At 36.2% G+C, this 22774-nt stretch overlaps 1 pseudogene; it reads left to right on the forward strand.

Moving 5' to 3' along the window:
- Positions 1-2736: 2736 nt before the first annotated feature.
- Positions 2737-22774, forward strand: part of LOC112913937 (Y-box-binding protein 1-like) — a 104896-nt pseudogene continuing 84858 nt past the window's right edge.

Below are 22774 nucleotides of genomic sequence, written 5' to 3' on the forward strand. Positions count from 1 at the left end.
TGATGACTTCCTTTATGTTTGTTATTAGCTCCTTTATTTTGGTGCTCCCAAATTGGGTGCATAAATATTTACAAATGTTATATATTCTTGTTGCATTTTTCACTTTATATAGTGTTCTTTTTTGTATCTTGTTTGCAGTCTGTGTTTTCAGTCATTTTGTCTGATATAGGTATTGCTACCCCAGGTTTCCCTTCACTTCAGTTTGCATGATAAATGCTTTTCCATCCCTTTACTTTCAATCTGCATTTGTCATTAGGTCTAAAATGAGTCTCCTGTAGGCAGCATGTAGATAGATCTTCCTTTTTATTCATTCTGTCACCATATATCTTTTTGTTGTAGTGTTTAATCCATTTACATTCAAAGTAATTATTGATGACTATGCACTTAGTGCCATTTTGTTACTTGTTTTATGGTTGTTTTTATATGTCTTGTCTATTCATTTCTTCTCTTGCTCTCTTCTCTTATGGTTTTCTGAATTACTAATGTGATATACTTGGATTTCCGTTCTTTAATACTTGCATATCTATTACTGATTTCAGATTTTTGATAACCATTAGTTTTAAATATAGCATCCTACACATGTACCAGTCTATATTAAAGTGATAGTTGTGAGGCACCTGGGTTACTCAGTCAGTTAGGCGTCTGCCTTTAGCTTGGGTCATTATCCCAGGGTCCTGGAATCAAGCCCTACATCAGGCTCCTTGATCAGTGGGGAGCATGCTTGTCCCTCTCCCCTATTTGTTCTCTCTCTCTCTATCTCTCTCTCTCTCTCATAAATACAATCTTAAAAAAAAATAAAGTTATATTTGCTTAAATTTGAACTCATTCTTTACTCCTCCACAACCCAACATTTTAGGTATATGGTGCCATACTTTACATCCTTTAATTTTGTTAATCCCTTGACTGATTTTTTTTTTTAAGATTTTATTTATTTATTCATGATAGTCAGAGAGAGAGAGAGAGAGAGAGAGAGAGAGGCAGAGACACAGGCTCCATGCACCGGGAGCCTGACGTGGGATTCGATCCCGGGTCTCCAGGATCGCGCCCTGGGCCAAAGGCAGGCGCCAAACCGCTGCGCCACCCAGGGATCCCCCTTGACTGATTTTTATAGATAGATTTAGTTTTACTGGTTTGGTGCTGCCTACTTTTCTTACTTCTGCTTATGGTCTTTCCTTTCTAATCAATGTCACCTTTAACATTTCTTATAGGGCTGATTTAGAGTATTCTTGGTTGTAGGTTTCTTTCTTTCAGCACTTTGAATGTATCATGCCACTTTCTTCTGGCTTGTAGTGTATCTGTTGAAAAATCAGTTGATAGTTTTATGGGATTTCCTTTGTAATTGTTCTTTTTTTTCTTGCTGCTTTAAAATTTTTCTCTTTATCACTAATTTTTGCTGTTTTCATTATTATGTGTCTTGGTGTGGACCTCCTTGGTTTGATTTTGTTGGGGGCTCTCTGTACTCCCTGCATTTGGATTTCTGTTTCTTTCTCCAGATTTAGGGCATTTTCATCTATTATTTCTTCAGATATTTTTTCTTCCCCCTTTACTCTTTCTACCCCTTTTAGCCTTCCTATAATGTGAATGTTTTTACACTTAATGGTATTACTGATTTCTTTAAGTCTATTTTCATTTATTTTTATTATTGTTTTCTCTGTGTCTTATTCGTTTGATCACTTTCCATTACTTGGTTCTCCAGGTCACTGATCCATTCTTCTACTTCTAGTCTAGTATTTTTTCCATGTAGTGTATTTTTAATTTGTTATTCTTCATCTCTGACTTTTGTTTTATTTTTCTTTGTTGAGGATCTCACTAAGGTCCTCCACTTATTTCTCCAGCCCAATATCTTTATGACAATTACTTTATTTTTTTAATAATAAATTTATTTTTTATTGGTGTTCAATTTGCCAACATACAGAATAACACTCAGTGCTCATCCCGTCAAGTGCCCCCTTAGTGCCCGTGACCCATTCACCCCCACCCCCCACCCTCCTCCCCTTCTACCACCCCCTAATTTGTTTCCCAGAGTTAGGAGTCTTTATGTTCTGTCTCCCTTTCTGAAATTCTCTATCAGACATATTACTTATCACCCCCCCCTTTTTTTTTTACCTTTCTTGCTATGATTATTTTTCCTGGTCTTTCATTTGGGACATATTTCTCTGTCTCATTTTGTCTAACTCTGTGCTGTTTCTATGTTTTAGGAAAGTCAGCTGTGTCTACTGTTCTTGAAAGTAGTGACCTTATGAAGAGAGGTCCTGTAGTCCTCTGTTTAGCAGAACCTGGTATTTCAGGAGTGTATTTGATGTGTATTTTATGCAACCTATTCTGTGGCCACATTTACCTTCAGTTCTTAAATGGATCTCTTTGCCTATTTTGGGAAGGTTATTTCCCTGTGATGTTAGTGGGCCACACTTGATAGGATGAGCACTGGGCTGCCTTGGGCTTATATTCAGTCAGACTAGGCATTTGCTAGTGATACAGTATCAGAGAAATGCAGGGTGCTTTCTTTGTATTGTCCCCTAAGAGTCCTTTGTTTGTGGGTGGGCCTTTGTTTGTAGTCAGACCATGTCTCTGCCCCCAATCCATTGCTGCTACTGCAATTGGACTTATATGTATGGTTATCTTCCACTCTCTCTAGGCAGACGTCACTTTGTACTGGTGTTGGGACTGGTACCCGTTGGGACTGCTTATACATTGCTAGCTTTGTGTCAAGGCTTTGGATAGGCTCTAACCAAGGTAATGTTGGAGGATATAGGTCCACAAAATGAGGTGGGGCATGCAGAGTTAGCAAAGTTTGTGCAGGTTATTGTAGAAGGGGACCTGAAACTGCTTTATAAAACTCCTGTTTCAGGCCTGGAGGTGCCAAGTCAGCAAGAGATGGAAAGCACAAGGATGGGGTGCACAGTGACAGTAATATCTATGTCGGTCTGTTGCAGAAGGGTACCATGGCCACTAGGACTGAGGATGACAGGATTGGAGGAGGTGAGTTCACAGAAGAATAGGTACACTGTGCAGTGTTAGTAAAGTTTGCATGGGTCTGGTATGGAAGGAAACCTGGAGGTGAGGCCTGGCTGTAGAGGGCCTGTCAGCAGGAGCATGCTGGGGCAAGATTAGCTGTTACCAAGTTAGATGGAGAGTGCTGGTACTACACTGGTTGCCACAGGTTCCTATGTCTAGGCTGGGGGTTGGGAGAGAGAAAGAGTATTGGCCAGCTTCTTTGGAGAAGTCTCCTAAAGATCCCTGTCCCTCCAGTATATGAAATTTATAAATAAATCTTCTCACACACCCAGGCACTTTTCAAATGACTACTTCTATGCTATCTCAGCAGAACTATTTGTTGTGCTCTCTCTTGAACGGCAAGGACTCAGTTTCCTGTCTCCCTCTTAACTCTTTCAGAGTTGCACCTGCTAATTTTTAAAGTTCCAAGTGTTAAGCCCTGCTGATTTTAAGCACATATAAAATTAGGCCCCCATTTGGAGATTCATCTTCCCTTTGTGGGTTTTCCATGCCTTGGGTGCTTGATATAAGGGTGTTCCTCTCCCCTCTCTGCACCTGTAATGTCCCTCCCTCCCACAGACAATCCTATACGTTTTTTTATTTCCCTACTACATCTCTACCCTTCCTACCCTCTTTTATGTGGCCTCTTCTCCATACTTAGCTGTGGAGAGTTTGATCTGCCAGTCTTGGCATCATTTTCTGGACTGTTTACACTAACATGGTTGTTACCTAGTTGTATTCACGGGACAAGGTGAACTAGGATCTTAATATTCTGTGATCTCCCCCAGAAATCCAGAGGCTTGAAATTTTCATAAATTTTCTTTATCTTTACGGGATTGTGGATCAGCCGTGTTTGATACACTGAGGTGCTGATAGTCAATCAAAAATAATCTGATGCATTTTTTTTTTAGAATTTTATTAATTTATTTGAGAGATGGAGAAGGGCAGAGGGGCAAGCAGACTCCCCGCTGAGCAGGGAGCATCACATGGAGCTTGATCCCAGGACCCTAAGATCATGACCTGAGCTGAAGTTAGGTACTTAACTGAGCCACCCAGGTGCCCCCAATGTGCTTTTCTACATTAGGACCCTTTGTAATATTATCTTATGTATTCCTGGTCAATCTCCTTCCTATATATTGTCATTATGGCATAATTATAAATGTTTATAATACTGTTTTACTGTTAGCCTCCTCACTTAACACTGGTTTTCAGAAGACCCTGGTTGGAATAAGAGAAGCCATTATGGTGGCCCTACTCTAGGAGAGTCTTCCCAGGACAAAGGGCCCTCAGGCATTGAAATCCCCTGGTTTGCATAGCCCCTGTGCTATTGAGACATTCAGAGATCTGCATCATTTGGATTGATCAGAAGATTAGGGCCAAGGGACAGAAATTGGAACTCTGCATAAAGAACTGGAAGACAGGAATGGTGCCTTAATTCAGGACACAAACGAAGGGACCAGGAGTATGTCAAAATGAAACTGTGGTTAAGAATGTCAACAATTTGGAGCATCTGGGTGACTCAGTTGGTTAAGTGTCTGATTCTGATCTCAGGGTGGTGGGATCAAGCCCAGCATCAGGCTCCATGCTCAGCACCAAGTCTGATTTTCTTTCTCCCTTCCTCTCTAAGATAAATAAATCTTTTAAAAAAGGCGGGGGGGATGTCAAAATTTTCTGAATATAAGTTTGGGGAAACAAAGAGTCCCATCTTATGTGACCCCCAAATCTACTGAAGACCTGAATAGAATAGTAAGGCAGAGAGGGAGAATTCATTCTCTCTGCCTACCTTAAAGACAGGACATCAGTCTTCTGTCTTAGATTCAGACTTACATCATTGGCTCTCCTCGTTCTCAGCCCTTCAGATCTTTTAGACATTTTAAGTTTGACTCTAGAGTAGAATTTTAACCAATAAATATTGATTATGTATCCACTACAAAATCAAAGAGTTAGGAATAGAAGGGTCAATAAGATGGACTCTTTCCTAACAGTCTACAAAGGAAAATGGCCATGAGAAGAAAATAATCATTTAAGGCATATACCCTTAGTACCTAATGAGGCATTTAGAAGTAAGTGCTATGGAAACAAAGTAGAAATCCTATATAGAGTAGGAAGCCTGTTTGTGTATTACTTCAACAAACATTAGTCACACTTCTCTGGCTTCATTGCTGTGCAACTGATATATTAATGCAAAAGACACATAGCACTGGGCCTCCTGAAAATTCCAATCAACTTATAAAAATAGTATATTCTTATATAGTACATTTCAATATATTTCAAATATATTTATAGTATATTTCAAAAATGCATACAATGAACAAGGATGCGATTGTGTAGCAAAGTAAAGCTCCTAAGAAAGAAATACGACAACGATCTAGTTTATTTTAGGATCATAAATGCTCCCTCAGGAATAATACATTTTGATGTGAAGAGACCTACTAGATGAAGGGGAAAGCTGTGGTTTTGAAATAAGAGGCTGGATGAGTTTTCTAGGAAGAAGAAATGCCCAGTGTGTAGGAACTAACGTGAAAGTGAAAATATGATTGGTTCACTTAAAAAAAAAAAAAAAAAAAGAGCAATGTGATTTGTCTAGGAGAGAGAAAAAGGATTAGCATCAAGGATACAAGACAAGATTGGAGTGGTAAACAGGAGTTTTGTAGAAGCAGGGTTTAGGATTTGATGCTGTATTGAATGGTGTCCTTAATATCATGAGGTTGAAGAAAATTGACTGACTCCCACCCTTGGGATGAAGGCACTAAATTATTTTCTCTTGAAACAACTCAAAGCTCAGCAGTAGTCTCTAAGCCAGGAAAATTTTATTCATGAGTTATATTCCACTCATCCTGAGAAAATTTCAAAGAAGCTTCTTGCAAAGGCAGAATATGAAAGAGATTAAATCAAACTATTTCTCAGAGAAGGTCAGGTATGTGCTTATAAATCTTCTTGAGCTTCCCACATGAAAGAATATTTCAAGCCATTTTCCTTCAAATACTCTTGTTCAGGGTAATATTGTTCTTGGTTAAAGAAAGGTCTGTAGAAGTTATAGAAGTTGGTTTGTGCAATATCTAATTTTTCAAACCTCATGGAGAAATGTCAGTGAGTTGCTACTATTTCTAGGCACCAGTTCACACAAATAGGAAAAAGAATTTGCTTGGACTAACTCCCACCCCCCCAACACCCCCCCCCCCCCCCCCCCGGCTGCCAAATCCTTGCTCTTCCAGGGAAGACCAAATAAGAATGTCAGCATATGTATCTAGAGAACTTTCCTCTTAGAGCTTTTTCAACAAGTCATTATTCTTTGAGAACCCCTAGTGTACCTCAATTGCCCTTGCCTACCTAGAGGTGACAAGTTTTATCTCCAAACTTCTTGAATTATTTTTATAATCTTTTTTTTTTTTTCCCAACCACAGTTCATGGGTTCTACAGTAAGAGTATTTTTGGTTTGGAGGGATCTATATCCTTAAGCAGCCTGGGCATGTTCTGATTAGGGTATTGATCATATCCCTTTTTAAAAATAAATGATAACTTATATTTACTGTTTGCTCCTAATAATATCCAATTAGCTATTTCTAGTTCAGATAAGAGGTCACTTCTGTAACCTAGGTAAAGAAAGCTCTGAGCTGTTAGTTTAGTCCTCATTCTGGGGAAGATGCTATTAATGAATTCATTACAATTTTTCCATTCAAATTTATCCAGGAAGTCTAAAGCTTTCTAGAGTTTCAGAAGTCATTCAAAAGTCATTGAAAAGATGTGCTGTGCTGTGGTATTGATTAAGGTTGGAGGAGAGTCAAGCCTTCAGGATTTTGGTATTTCATTGCAGGAGACAAGAACACCATTCTAATAACTCAGCCCTGTTCCAATAAGCAACTTTGCTCTTCAACAATTATCTATACCCAGAATTCACAATGTTCACCTCTCAAAGCCAAGTCACCTAAGTGTCTTGCAAATTCTAAGGGTCAACTTTTAAAATACAGCCAGCTTTTAACTTTTAAATTATCTTCTTCTATAGAAAGAATAATGTTCAACATTTACTTTATTTGTTCAGCATTTACTTTAGGGAAATTAAGGACTATATGAAGTACTTTACATGTATTATGAAATTTTACAGACATTTTATAAAATGGACATTATCACCTCTATGATATATATTAGGATATTGAGGATTTTAGAGACTAGTAAACCTTCCCAAGGTCTCTCAGGTAGTATTTGGTAAAACAAAAATTTAAATGAGTCCATTGTACTCATGGCATCTAAGCTCTCGGTGCACCCATGGGAAGTCTGATAATAGGAATTAGTAGGACTCAGTGTAAATTCCAGTTCTCCTATGTATCCAAGTGACTGGGCAATCTCTCTTAACTGTGGTTTCCTTGTATGGGAAAAGGGAAATTATTCCCTTGTGAGAGTGTAATATATTAATGCTAATAAGAGTATTGAGCATATTAAGGATAATAGCTTGGCTCTGAATTCTAGAGATACCCAATAGATCCAACAATAGCTCATACTTGTATTTTACATGAGATCATTTTGCATTCATGAAAAAAATGTTGTGAGTCATTGAATGCCTTTCAAATAATTGAATAATCCTGCTTATCCTCTAGTGGAATAGTTAATTTCCAACATACAGGATAGGTAGGGATATCTAAGTTATTGGGAATAATCATCTGGACTATGAAGGATTTGAATTGTACTGATAATGCTTTATTTTTATTTCTCCTAGTTGAGAGTTAAGTATATGCAGATCATTATGTTTGGTTTGGTTTTCACATATTTGAAAAAAAAATTAGTTAAACCCAGAGACAACCAGCTTCATATCTGTAGTTTTCAGAAAGAAAGTATTCTTAAGTGCTTCCTCTTCTAGGAACACATCCAGAGGCAGATGCCCTTTTCCCCTTGAACTGTGGCCTTTCTTCATATTATTATGTTTAAAGTCACAATAACCTCTGTCCTGGTTGCCATTTGGAACATACGAGTTCCACATGTCACATTATTTTTCCTATGTCATTAGGCATACTGCAGACCACAGGAGACAAAAATATAAGCAAGAACAGATCAGTTTATATTTTATTACTGGATTTCCAATACTTAAGATAATACCTGTGTATGATAATCACTCAACTTATGTGAAACAACTGGTTTATTTGATAGGAAGTATTAGAATTTCTTAGATCCTCATAACTGAGGATGAGTTCCTAAAATTTGAAACTTAAATTTTAAAGTTAGTTTTGTCTGAATTAAACAGTGAATATAAGGCATAGCTAGAGATTACTAAGCAACAATAACAATATCATTAACACCAACAATAAATATATTTTCATTTGCTTAGTGTTATATACCATGTTAAGTGATACTATATTTAATCATAACAAGCAGTCAATCATTGTTACTGCTGTTATTAATAAGAAAAATAAGGCATTGGTAAGTTTAAGTAATTTGCTCAAGTCATAAAGCTGAAAAATGACAGAGACATAATTTTAATTTAAGCTCTTAACTGCTGCACATTGCTTCCCAGTCAGAATCTATAACAGTTTCTATAGTTAATCTCTCAATTATAAGAGACAAAATCCCAGAAGAAATGTGTGGTAACCTTAACTTTCCTCTGACACTTATTCCAAGTATATCTGTAGATTTCACACCTTTTCCTTTGGCAGTCTGACTATGGACAGGATGTCTAAAATTGTATGAGAGTCGTTATCAGCTGTGTTACTCTGAGTAAGACTGCTAACCTTTCCAAAGTAATTATATCATTTGTAGAATGGGAATGATTGTACCTACTTCCAAAGCCTATGTGATCCTGGCTTACAGAATACCTGCAAAGTACTCAGCACGGAACAGAGCATAAATGTAAGTTATCATCATCAGAGATTCTTGGGTTTTCTATGATAAGTTCCTTTTGGAACATTAAAAGAATTTTAACTGTAAATACTGGCTCATTTTGTAGATTTTTGATCGAGAGTACCCTCACTTTCCTTTATTCTTCCCAATAAATAGACAACCAGAATAAATTATGTGATTAAAGAAGTTGTATATTCCCAACTGAACAGTTGAACATATGGTCTGATGAAGAACATTTCTTAATTATACTTAAAACTAAAAGCTTAGTAAACATTAAAAAGTAAATTTCATTGTGTTTCTATGGAATTTCCCTTGTTGAGAAAAATAAATCACAAAATTATGACTAGTTGAAAATTCAGTCAACTTCTATATATATGTAGTGTTTATAAGGGTAGATTTTTGTTCTTAATGACTCAATTCTGTATGTGAAATATATTCCTCTTTGTGGTAAATAGATTTCTCAAATACCATTTGAGGAAGCACTTACTTCCTAGCTGTTAGAAGAGGAGTCTACACCAGCAGTATAGTGCCATATCACCCATGATCTCACCTATCCAAGGCAACTCAACAGCTCAGGATTATAGAGGTTTCTCTGATCAGGATATTCAGATGGGAAATATTCACTCCACATCTCCCAACCAGCTTGGCTAAGTCTTTCATTTTTACTTTTTCCTCTGCCTGATCCTGTTTCTCTTCCCTCCCCCCAACCCCCAAATATGTTAATTCCTGGCCAGCATCTTTAACTTCAACCACAATCTTAGCTTTCCCCTTTCCTGCCACTGGGTGACTCTAACTGCTTCACTTAGCAATATAAGTGCAGTTGTGTGAGAACACAGGTAGTATGATGGAGTTTTGGAGCTGGTTCACTCCTGTACTGGTACTGAGGACCCCTTCATGGCAATGTGAAGCACAGGTAACTGTTCATTTGTTGAATTTTCACTAATGATGAATTGCAAGATTGTACTGATAGAGGGGATGCACTAGTAAGTGGAATGCATTAAGCATTTTCGGGTATGGAAGAAATAGTAACTATCAGGATAACATGATTGAATGGTTATTTGGTAAAAGCCATTGAAGATCTGAAGAAAGGATATGGACAGCTTAATTAGGTAGTTGAAGACCAGTTGTGAGAGCCAGATGACCTCTTTTATTTGCATACCAAGAAACTCTCTTCTGCAGAAGCAAGACTGAGAGAGTCAAAGACTCGGCCTCAAACCTAATAGTCTGAGTGGAGACATCCCCACTCAAGAAGGTAAAAAGCCCAATCATAGGAGAGCTGTTATCCCAAAATCAGTACATTAGATGGGAAAACCTAGAACCCTGACATATGAGATAGTGACATATGGATAGAAGTTCCCAGATATTTTACATATCCAGGCTTCTCGGAACCTTTAAAACCTTTGAAGTAGCCTGACCTTCCTAAAAAAGAGCTACTCTTCTCTGTGTTTCATTAGATAATGCAGAGGAATATATTCCTCAAACAAACAAACAAAACACAAGTACTCCCCACAGGCTATTTATCTGGTAAGCATGCCCTGAGGAAAAAAGATTCCCAACATTAAAAAAAATAATAATAAACTATTTTTAAAAACTTAAATTTTCTGAAATATTGCAAGGATAGTACAGAGAAATGCTACATATCATGTAACAGTTTCCTTTATTATCTTTTTACATTATTGGTACCTTTGTTTAATGAATCCATGTTAATACAATATAATTGTTATTTTAATTAATTTTTAGATTTTAACTCCACTATTGTTAATATACAAAGTAACATTCATTTCAGTTGTACAATAGAGTAATTCAATAGTTCCATATGTTTTCAGTGCATCAAGATAAGTGTCCTCCTAATCTCCTTTATCTATTTCACGTACCCATCACCCCCTCCTCCTCTCTGGTAACCATCTGTCTCTATAGTTAAGAGTGTATTGTTTGGTTTGTCTCATTTTTTTCCTTTGTTCATTTTTTTTTAAGTTCCATGATTGAAATCATATGGTATTTGTCTTTCTCTGACTATTTCACTTAGTATTGTACTCTCTTGTTGTTGCAAATGGCAAAATTTCATTCTTTTTATGACTGAATAATATTCCATTACATATATAAAAATATATATAAATATATATTTAAATATATTAAAATAAATATAATAAATAATAATTAAATATATAATATAATTACTATAATTAATATAATATAAATATAATAAATATAATTAAATATATTTATAAACATTAAATATATGTTTATATAAAATATAAATATATATTCATATTATATATCATATATGTTATATGCATATTATTATATATTATATATATTAAATATAAATGTATATATTTATAAATATATTTTATATTTATTTATTTATATTTTATATAAATATATAAATTTATATTTTATATATATCACATCTTCTTTATCCATTCATTCATCTATCAATGGAACTTGGGCTTCTTCCATCGTTTGGCTATTGCAAATAATGTTATAAAAACATAGGGGTGCATGTACCTCTTTTAATTAGTGTTTTGGTATTATTTGGGTAAACATCTACTAGTGTAATTGCTGAATTGTAAGGTAGTTCTATTTAATTTTCGGAGGAAATTCTGCCCTGTCTTCAAAACCGGCTGCACAGGGGATCCCTGGGTCGCTCAGCGGTTTAGCGCCTGCCTCCGGCCCCAGGTGCAATCCTGGAGTCCCGGGATTGAGTCCCGCGTCGGGCTCTGGGCATAGATCCTGCTTCTCCCTCCTCCTGTGTCTCTGCCTCTCTCTCCCCCTCTCTCTATGTGTATCATGAGTAAATAAATAAATAAATCTTAAAAAAAAAACAAAAACAAAAAACGGCTGCACAGTTTGCATTTCCCCCAACAGGGCATGAGCTTCCCCTTTTTCCATATCCTCATCAATATTTGCTGTCTATGCTTTCGATTTTAGTCATTGTGACAGGTGTGAGGTAACATCTCAGGGTGATGTTGATTTGCGCTTCCCTGATGAGGAGTCATGTTAGCAACTTTCCATGTGCTGTCAGCCATCTCTATGTCTTCTTTGGAAAAATATCTGTTCATTTCTTCTACCCTTTTTTAAAATTGGATTATTTTGTTTTATGGTGTTGTGTAAGGTCTTTATATATTTTGCATACTAACCCTTTAACAGATATGTCTTTTTCAAATACCTTCTTTCATTCAGTAGGTTGTCTGTTAGTTTTGTGGATTGTTTCCTTTGTTGTGTAAAAGATTTTTTTTAAAGATTTTATTTATTTATTCATGAGAGAAACACTGAGAGAGAGAGAGAGAAAGAGAGGCAGAGACACAGGCAGGGGAAGAAGCAGGCTCCATGCAGGGAGCCTGATGTGGGACTCCATCCTGGGACCCTAGGATCACACCCTGGGCTGAAGGCAGGCACCAAACCACTGAGCCACCAGGGATCCCCATTTTTCTTTTGATGTAGTCCCAATAGTTTTATTTCTGTTTGACTTGCTTCAGGAGATATATTAGGAAAAATGTTGCTATGCCTGATGTCAGAGACATTACTGCCTAAAATTTTTATGGTTTCAGGTCTCACATTTAGGTCCTCACTCCATTTTGAGTATTTTTGTGTGTATGAAAGAAAGTGGTGCACTTTCATTCTTTTGCATGTAGCTGTCTAGTTTTCCTAACATCATTTGTTGAAGAGACTTTTTTTTTTATTGCATATTACAGCTTACTTTGTCAAAAATTAATTGACCAAATAATTATGAGTTAATATCTTGGGTTTCTACTTTGATCTATTAATTTAGGTGTTTTGTGTCAGGACGATACTGCTTTGATTACTACAGCTTTGTAATATAATTTGAAGCCCAGAACTGTGATACCTGCAGTTTTCTGTTTTTTGTTTTTTGTATTTTTCCTTTTCAGGATTGCTTTAGCTCTTCTTTAGCTCTTGCAGTTTCATATAAATTTTAGAATTGCTTGTTCTAGCTCTGTAAAAACTCTCTTGGTATTTTGATAGAGATGGCATTAAATGTGTAGATTACTTTAGATAATATAGACATTTTATTAGTAAATACTAATAAATTCTATGACCATGGAATGTCTTCCTATTTCTTTGTGTCTTTAGTTCCTTGAGTGAAATCATGTCATTTCTAATTTCTTTCAGTAATGTTTTATAGTACTTAGAGTATAGATCTTTAACCTTTTTGGTTAAGTTTATTCCTTGGTATCTTAAAAGTTTTGGTGTGATTGTAAATGGTATCACTTTCTAAATTTCTCTATCTATTGATTCATTAGTATATAGAAATATTATGAATCCTGTGAGTTTCCTATAATCATTTTTCATTTCTAATACTTTCTTACTGGAGACTTTTGAGGGTTTTTTTTTTTTTTAAATATATAGTCATAGGGATCCCTGGGTGGCGCAGCGGTTTAGCGCCTGCCTTTGGCCCAGGGCGTGATCCTGGAGACCCGGGATCGAATCCCATGTCGGGCTCCCGGTGCATAGAGCCTGCTTCTCCCTCTGCCTGTGTCTCTGCCTCTCCCTCTCTCTCTATCATAAATAAAAATATATATATATGTATATATAGTCATATGTCATCTGCAAATAGTAAAAGTTTTACTTCTTCCTTAAGAAGAGAATGCCTTTTCTTTCTTTTTGTTGTCTGCTGTGACTGGGATTTCTAGGACTATGTTGAAGAAAAGTGGAGAGTGGACATCCTTGTCTTATCCTTGACCTTAGGGGAAAAGTTCTTAGTTTTTCACCATTTAAAAGTTACTTGCAGATTTTTCATATATAATCTTTATTACGTTAAGGTATATTCTCTCTGAACTTTATTGAAGGTTTTTATCATAAATGGATGCTATACTTTGTCAAGTTTTTTTCTGTGTCTATCAAAATGATAGTCTGATTTTTATTTTTTTCTCTTACTGATGTACTCTATCATGTTGATTGATTTGTGAATATTGAACACCTTGCAGCCCAAGGATATATTGCACTTGATCACAGTGAATGAGCTTTTAAATGTATTGTTTGATTTGGTTGGCTAATATTTTTTTGACGATTTTTGGATTTTTGCATCTATTTTTCATCAGAGATATTCACCTTTAGTTTTCTTTGTTTATACTTTATTACTGATTTTGGAATAGGATAACGTTGGCATCATAGAATGAATTTGGAAGTATTTCTTCCTTTTCTTTTTTTTAATTTTTATTTATTTATGATAGTCACACACACACACACACAGAGAGAGAGAGAGAGAGAGAGAAAGAGAGGCAGAGACACAGGAGGAGGGAGAAGCAGGCTCCATGCACCGGGAGCCCAACATGGGACTCCATCCTGGGTCTCCAGGACCGCGCCCTGGGCCAAAGGCAGGCGCTAAACCGCTGCGCCACCCAGGGATCCCCCTTTTTTTTTTCTTTTTTGAATGTTTGGTAGAATTTACCTGTGAAGGCATCAGGACCTGGACTTTTGTTTTTTGGGAGTGTTTGGATTACTGATTCATTTCCATTGCTGGTAATAAATCTGTTCAAATATTCTTTTTCTTACTGTTTCATTTTTCATAGGTTATGTGCTTCTAGGAATTTATCTCTTTGTTCTAGCTTGTACAGTTTATTGGTATTTCATTTTTCATAATATTCTCTTAACAATCCTTTGTATTTTTGAGGATTTGGTTGTTTCTCTTCTTTTGTTTCTGATTTTATTTGTATCCTCTTTTTTTATTAGTATGGGTAGAGCTTTAGCACTTTTGTTGATCTTTTCAAAGAAATAGCTCTTGGTTTCATTGATCTGTTCTTTTTTCTGTTTCTATATCATTTATTTCTTCTCTAATCTTTATTATTTCCTTCCTCCTTCTGGTGTTTTGTTTGTTGTTCTTTTCCTAACTTCCTTATGTGTAAGTTTAGGTTGTTTATTTGAGATTTTTCTTGCTTCTTGAGGTAGGATGTATTGCTATAAACTTCCCTCTTAGAACATCATTGTGTTTTCATTTGTCTCCATGTATTTTCTTTTTTTTTTTTAAGATTTTATTTATTTATTCATGAGAGACAGAGAGAGAGAGAAAGAGAGAGGCAGAGACACAGGCAGAGGGAGAAGAAGGCTCCATGAAGGAAGCCTGATGTGAGACTCAATCCCAGGACTCCAGGATCATGCCCTAAGCCAAAGGCAGACGCTCAACCGTTGAGCTACCCGGGCATTCCTCTTGATGTATTTTCTGTTTTCTTCCTTGATTTCATGGTTGACTCACTCATGTTATTTAACCTCCATATATTTGTGTTCTTTTTAGATTTTGCTTGTGGTTGATTTATAGTTTTATTGTATTGTGGTCAGAAAAGATGAATAATATAAATTCAGTCTTTTTGAAATCATTGACACTTGTTTTGTGAACCAATGTGTTATCTACTTTGTAGAATGTCCTGAGTGCACCTGAAAAGAACAAGTATTCTACTGTTTTAAGATGGAATACGATAAATATATCTATTAAATCTATCTGATCCAGTATGTTATTTTAAGCAATGGATTAAACTTTTGGTTTTGGCTCAGGTAATAATCTCAGGGTCATGAGATCAAGCCCTGAATCAGCTCCAAGCTCAGCAAGGAGTCTGCTTCTCCCTCTGCTCCTACCCCTGTTTGTGTATACATGTTCTCTCTAAAATAAATAAATAGGGCAGCCTGGGTGGCTCAGTGGTTTAGAGCCTACCTTCAGCCCAGGGCATGATCCTGGAGACCTGGGATCAAGTTCCGCATCGGGCTCCCTGCATGGAGCCTGTTTCTCCTTCTGCCTATGTCTCTGCCTCTCTCTCTCTCTTACTTTCTCTCTCTCTCTCTCTGATGAATAAATAAATAAATAATTTAAAAAATAAAATTGTAAATAATTTTTAAAAATAAAGTCAATTTTGTCTGATATAAGTAATGCTACTTTAGCTTTCTTTTGACATCCATTTGCGTGATACATGTTTGTCCATCACCTCACTTTCAATCTGCATATGTCTTTAGGTCTGAAGTGCATCTCTTGTAGTGAACATATAGAATGATGGAATGAATAAAAAAACAAGATCTATGTCATTTGATTAGAGCATGTAAGTCCATTTACAGTCAAAGTAATTATTTATAGGTATGTATTTATTGCCATTTTTAATTTATTGCCATTTTGCTATTTGCTTTTGTTTATTTTTGTGGATTTTCTCTGTTCCTTTCTTCCCTCTTCTTTCACCATAATTTGCCTTTCTTTATTGATATATTTGGATTCTTTTCTCTTTGTTTTTGCATATCTGTTACTGCTTTCTGATTTATCACTACAATTAGATTTATATATAACATCTGCGTATAGCAGTCTATCTTTAGTTGATGGTCACTTAAGTTTGAACACATTCTTTACTCCTCTCCCCTTAACATTTTAGGTACATGGTTTCATACTTCATTTTGTTTTGTGAATCCCTTAATAGATTTTTACAGATATACTTGTTTTTTTACTACTTTTGTGATTCCCACTTTTCTTACTCCTGCTTATAGTCTTTCCTATCCACTCAGAGTCTACTGTAACATTTCTTATAGTGATGATTTAGTGACCATGAACTCCTTTAACTTTTGTTTGTATGGGAAACTCACTCTTCTATTCTGAATTATAGCCTCACTGAATAGAGAATTCTTGGTTGCAGATTTTTTTTTCTTTCAGTACTTTGAGTATATCCTGGCATTCTCTTCTGGCCTGCAAAGTTTCTGTGGAAAAATCTGCTGATAGCCTTATGAGGTTTCCCATGTATGTATCCGTTTTCTCTTGTTGCTTTTAAAGTTCTTTCCTTATCACTGCCTTTTGCCATTTTAATTATTTCATGTCTTGATGTGGACCTTTTTAGGTTGATTTGAACAGGGGGTGGAAATCTCTGTGCTTCCTGAACCTAAATTTGTTTCTTTCTCAAATTCCTGCAGTTTTCAGTTATTTTTTTCAGAAGGATTTTCCGACCACTTTCCTTTTCTTCTGGAATCCCTATAATGAAAATGTTATTACACTTGGAGTCACAGAGTTCCTTGGTCACTTGTTCAGTTTGATTAGTTTCCATTGCTCTGTCTTCCAGGCCACCTATTCATTCTTCTATTTCTTCTAACCTACTATTTATTCCATTTACTGTATTTTTAATTTCAGTTATTGTGTTCTTCATTTCTGATTAGTTCTTTAATATGTGTATGTTAAGGGTTGCATTGATTTCCTCTGCGTGTTTCTCAAGTCCAGTGAGTAGCTTTATCATCATTAATTTAAATTATCTATCAGGCATATTACTTGTCTCCATTTCCTTTAGGTTTCTTGCTGTGATTTTTGTCCTGTTCCTTCATTTGGGACATATTCTTCTGTCTCCTCATTTTATTTAAATCTCTGTATTAGGAAAGTTGGCTATGTCTCTTCCTCTTGAAAGTAGTGGGCAGGCATGCACTTCTCACAAGGTAGTGTTACTCCTCTCCCACAGGGGATACATAGCCACTGGGAAGACTGAGGCTGGCTAAGGCCATTTCACAAAGCATATGTGAGCAAGAGATGCAGTTTTAACAAGGTTTGTATGTACTCCACAAAAGATGACAAGCTGCTGATGCTGCTGGGACCAAGGCCCTGTGAAGCATGCAGTTGGAAAACGTAGTGTTGTTGAGGTTTGTGCTGGCCTCTGGGGGAAGGCACCCACAGTGATAGAACTGACACAGGCCCAGCTGGAGAGATGGGGGAATGGTTTAAGCAAGTTAGATAGTTAATGCTGACACTGAGCTGGTTCCTGCAGGTGTCCATGTGTTGATGCTTGCAGTGGGAGAGGGAGAAGGCTCCTGCCAGTCTTTTGCTTCTGGAGGAGTCCCTTAGTGAACTGAGATTAGTAAATACCTCTCCCTCCCATATGCCCCAGGCATTTTTCAAACTGCTGCTTTTGTGCTGTATCTCCACAGGCTGTTTGTCATTCTGTCTCTTTATAGGCAAAGGCAGAGACTCAGCTTCCAGCTGTTCCAGAGCCAAACCCACTGATTTTTTAAGTTCCAGGCTTTAAGTCCTGCTAGTTGTAGGAGCTTTAAAAAAATCAGCATCTCTGATTTTTAAAGACAAATGTTATGGTTTTTATCTTCCCCCAGACAGTCTTCCCCATGTAATAGTCTGTTTTTCACCCCTCTCCATATCTGCCTTCCTCCCTCTGGTAGTCAGACCCTTGAGGTTTAGCTCCCCACCATATCTCTGCCCTTCCTACCCTGTTGATATGGCTTCTTTTCTACATTTAGTTGTGGAGATTTTTTCTGCCAGTCTTGGGTCATTTTCTGGGTTGTTTACACTGATCCTAGTGTTAGCTAGTTGTATCTATGGAATGAGGTGAGTTTAGAGTCCTCCAACTCTGCCATCTTCCCCAGAAGTCCTTGATATACTATTATTATCTAAAGCCCATATGTGATTCACATTCCATTAGTTTTGTTTTTTTGGTTTTTTGTTTTTGTTTTTGTTTTGTTTTTCACCCAGTGTCCTTCTGTTCCAGGATTCTACCCAAGACACAATTGCATTTAGTCATCTTGTCTCCTTGGGTCCTGTCAACTCTAACAGTTTCTCAGGCTTTTATTGTTTTTAATTATCTTACCAGTTTTGAGGAATACTGGTCAATTATTCTATGGAATGTCCTTTAATTAGAAGTTGTCTGCTTTTTTTTTTTTTAATCATGATACACAGGTTATGGGTTTGGAGAAAGAAGACCACAGAGGTAAAGTGCTATTTTTACCATATCATGCAAGGGTACATACTATTAAATTGATTTATGACTGATAATATTGAACCTGATGATCTGGCTAAAATAGTCTTTTTGTGGTTTTTCAACTAAAGCTACTCTTCCTCACCCCCATTTGTATATTGCACTCTTTGGAGGGAAATTATGCACACAGGACTCTCAAAGAGGGGAATGTTATGCTCTGCCTTCTTTAGGACAGAATATCTACATAAATTATTTAGAATTCTTATGTATGGGACATATATATGTCTTCAACATCTATTTATTTAATTATTTATATTACTATGGACATTTATTTTTTTCTTTGGATTGTAATCTAATATATTTTATATATTCAAATTACTTGAAATTTGGCCATGGGAAACTCTTTCAATTGACTCCATCATTTTGTGTATGTATACATGCACATGTGCAAATACATCTATATTTTGAGCATTCTAATTTCTAATGCTATAAGGAGCTCTAGGCTCATCCTATATAGACCGTGTCCCAGTCTTCACGTGAACTATTCAGCTATTTCTCCAAGAAGCACTGTTTCCTTTTTTGAAGAACAACTACAATTAAGATTTGGGAGTTAGTTATGCTCATTACTAATGGAATATCAGGGCTTCTAGGCCCTATCAGCTGACAGAATAAGGATATATGTGTTATATTAAACTATATAAATGCATACATATCTATAAATATTTCTATATGTAAACATCTCTATCAAACTGACTATGTATTTATACTGATGTCTCCAGTTCTAATTCATCACCACGTTGATAGTTCTATGCCTTCCTCTTGTCTGTTGGAATACTTCCCATATTAACAGTGAGAAACCTGGTTCACAGTATCTGTTATTCCTTAATTGTTCAATTCCAGAATGCCAGCACATGCATAGTGTCATCAGAACTATTCATCCATACCCCTGCAAGAAACACCTTTATCAACTAGAGTACAAAGATTAAATACAATTCATTTTGCTTTTAATTTGGTCATTTTATTTTATTTTATTTTATTTTATTTTATTTTATTTTATTTTATTTTATTTTATTTTTAGGGAGAAGCAGGCTCCATGCCAGGAGCCTGATGTGGGACTCGATCCAGGGACCCCAGGATCATGCCCTGGGCTGGAGGCAGGCACTAAACCGCTGAGCCACCCGGGCTGCCCCTAATTTGGTCATTTAAAAAAAATTATATGGGTCAGCACCCTTTTCTCCCACATAGTTCAGTACACACATTTGTAAAACAGATTGTTTTATCATAGCTGCATTCCATCCTGGAAGTCCTGAAATCTCTAAATTATTAATTTGCATCATTAATCATCATTATTTGTACTATGAAATTGACTTATTCCTCTTCCAACATTTCTTTTTTTTTTTTTTTTTTTTACAGAATTATCACTTCACCCTGAAAATCTTTTTAAAACATGTTTTATAGGAAAGGCTTTTGGCCATGAATTCTCTTGGATGCTATTTATCTAAATCAGTCTTTATTTCTCCACTTTTAAGGATAATTTCATTGGATATAAAATTTTAAGGTGTTTTCTTTCTTCCTCTTTCTTTTTTTCTTCTTTTCTTCTTTCAACACTTTAAATATTTCACTCCTCTCTCACCTAAGGTATTTCTTTCTGAATTCTTTCCATTTTTTTTTCTCTTTGTTCTTGGTTTTCTACAATTTGAGTATGATAAGCTCAGGTGGGTTTTTTTTTTCTTTCTTAATTCCTCTGTGTGTCATTAATTTTGATTACTTTAAATATTCCTTCTGCTTGTTTCTTCTTTTCTCTCCTTCTGATATTCCAATTATACACGTTACATCTTTTGAACTGTTCTGTAGTTTTTGAATGTCCTCTTCTATGGTTTTTCTTGTTTTCTCTTTGAATTTTAGTTTGAGAAATTTCTATCAACCTCTTTCAAACTCAATTATTATTTTCGTGGTTGTATCTAGACTACTGTTGAGCCCATCGAAGGCATACTTCATTTCTCCTACAGTTTTTTTTTTTCCCCATCATTTTCCTTCTTTTTTTTCCCCCTGTCTACTTTTCCATGAAAGCCTATTTTGGGTCAATTTGTGTCCCCCAAGGTCATATCCACCCACAATCTGTAAATGTGACCTTATTTAGAAGTAGAGCCTTTACAGATATAATCAAGTTAAGACAAGGTCATACTGGATTAAGACAGGCCCTGAATTAAATATAAGTATCCTTATAAGAAGAGAGAAATTTGGACGGAGATTCAGATACACAGAGTACCACATGGGAATAGAGGAAGAGGTTTCAGTTATATTTCCACAAGCTAAGGAATATCAAGGATTGCTTGCAAATCCTAGAAATGAGGAGAGAGGCAGACATGGAACAGATTAATTGAACCTCCAAGAAGGAATCACCCTGCCAACACCTTCATTTTATATCTGTTAAAACAGTGTATTTTCTAAGCCACTTAGTTTGTTATAACAACTCTAGGAAACTAAGATAAAAGCCTTATCATGCTAATCAGTCACATTAATTTTCTTGTCTCATAATTCCAACATTTGTGTCCTATCTAAGTCTGGTTTTGATGCTTGGTTTGTCATTTTAGACTTTATTTTCTTATCTTCATCATACCTTGTAATTGTTTGTTGTTGTTGAAAACCAAGCATGTTGGATTTGGTAATAGGCATTGAGATAAAGTCTTTTATGAGGGTTTATGCTAACTTGACTAGGAGCTGGGCTGTGGTAAATGTTTGCTGAAGTTGTGGATGCCAGAAACTTCAAGACTCTTAAGTGTCTTTTTGTTTGTCTACCCTCTTGACTTTGGGTTTCTCTAAGGAATCTACATCTTGCATGTCTTTCACTTGTAATCCATTGTTATTATATTACAGCCCTCTTGAAGTAGTGTTAAGTTGTAGAGTAGGGAAAGCATTCAATACTTTTACGATTAAATTTTATTCTTTACTGTGCCTGTGTCCTTGGTCTGTGATACACATGTTTTTCTATTGGCATGGCTTTTTTTCCCCCTTAAGGGAGGCAGGAAAGTTAAAAGTTGCTGGAAAGTGATATATGTCCTTTCTCCCAATGGAATAAGACTCTTAACCCTAGAGAGTAGAATTTTATTATAGAGAACTTGAGGGGCTTATTTCACAATGATTACTCCTCCCTACCCCTGCCAGAGCCATAAAGGATCTTTTTGGATCTTCAGCATGAGAAATTGGTGGGATTCCTCCAGGTAAAACCTACAGAAGTGTGAGAGCTCCAGTACATATGTAGACTCCAAGAGTTTCTTACTTTCAGCCTGGTCTACATCTAGCCTAAGAAGTCATCATAACTACTGAAATGTTCATACAAGTTTATAGCTCCATAGGCTGCTGCTCAGAAAGCAAATCTTAGCTGTGACTTTCTGAATCAGCCTTTTTTTCTTTAGCTTTTGGGGATGGCAGTTTCCCCTATAATTTCTATTCTTTGATGAGTCCAAGAAAAGTTATTGGATTATAGTTGGTTCAATTTTGTCTTATTACATCCAAGGATAAATGACTTCGAAGCTATCTAAGTATCATGGCTTTAAGGACTATTGAACAAAGGATGTGATTTAACATTGATACCCAGAGACCTGAAACATCAACATGCCCACTTTGTTAGAGTAGGGGCATCTAGGATACAGATAATGAATGACATCCTGATCAAAGTTCAGCAACCCACAGTGAGGTTACTATGAAACACAACAGAGTACACTTTTATCAGAGAATAAATCAAAAGTGCCACTGATGGTTGTTTGCACACTCTGGGTGTTTTATGCCTAGGAAATAGGAGTCACCATATGAATAAAGGAATTGGCCATTACGTAGTGAGTTTAGGAATAGATATATTTGAGGTCCAGATGATCCACTTTAGTATCTATAGGCATTTCCTTACCTAATCTAGGTGATAAATAAATAGTATGGGAATCAAAACCTTAGGAGAACATAATGAGTAGGTCTTTAGATCCTTAAGAAATGAAGGTCTGCGTCATGCTACCTGGGTAAATCCACCAATACTGTTAATACATGCCCTCTAAATATGAGGAGAATGTATAATATATAGTAGAGGGAGAAAATGAGAATCAATTGCACTCCTGAGATCAGCTGCACTATTAGGGGCTCTACTTACATCCTACTAATCTTCTTTTAGGTTTCCTCAGGAAGAGAGATCCATCAGAATTCTGAAGGATTTAGCTTCCAAGCCTATATGGTAAAGTTCATCTAAAAGGTGCCATAAGTGGGCATGGAGATACAGAATCTAGATTCTCATCAAATGA

Source organism: Vulpes vulpes, chromosome 15 (assembly GCF_048418805.1).
Source record: "Vulpes vulpes isolate BD-2025 chromosome 15, VulVul3, whole genome shotgun sequence".
Classification (NCBI taxonomy): domain Eukaryota; kingdom Metazoa; phylum Chordata; class Mammalia; order Carnivora; family Canidae; genus Vulpes; species Vulpes vulpes.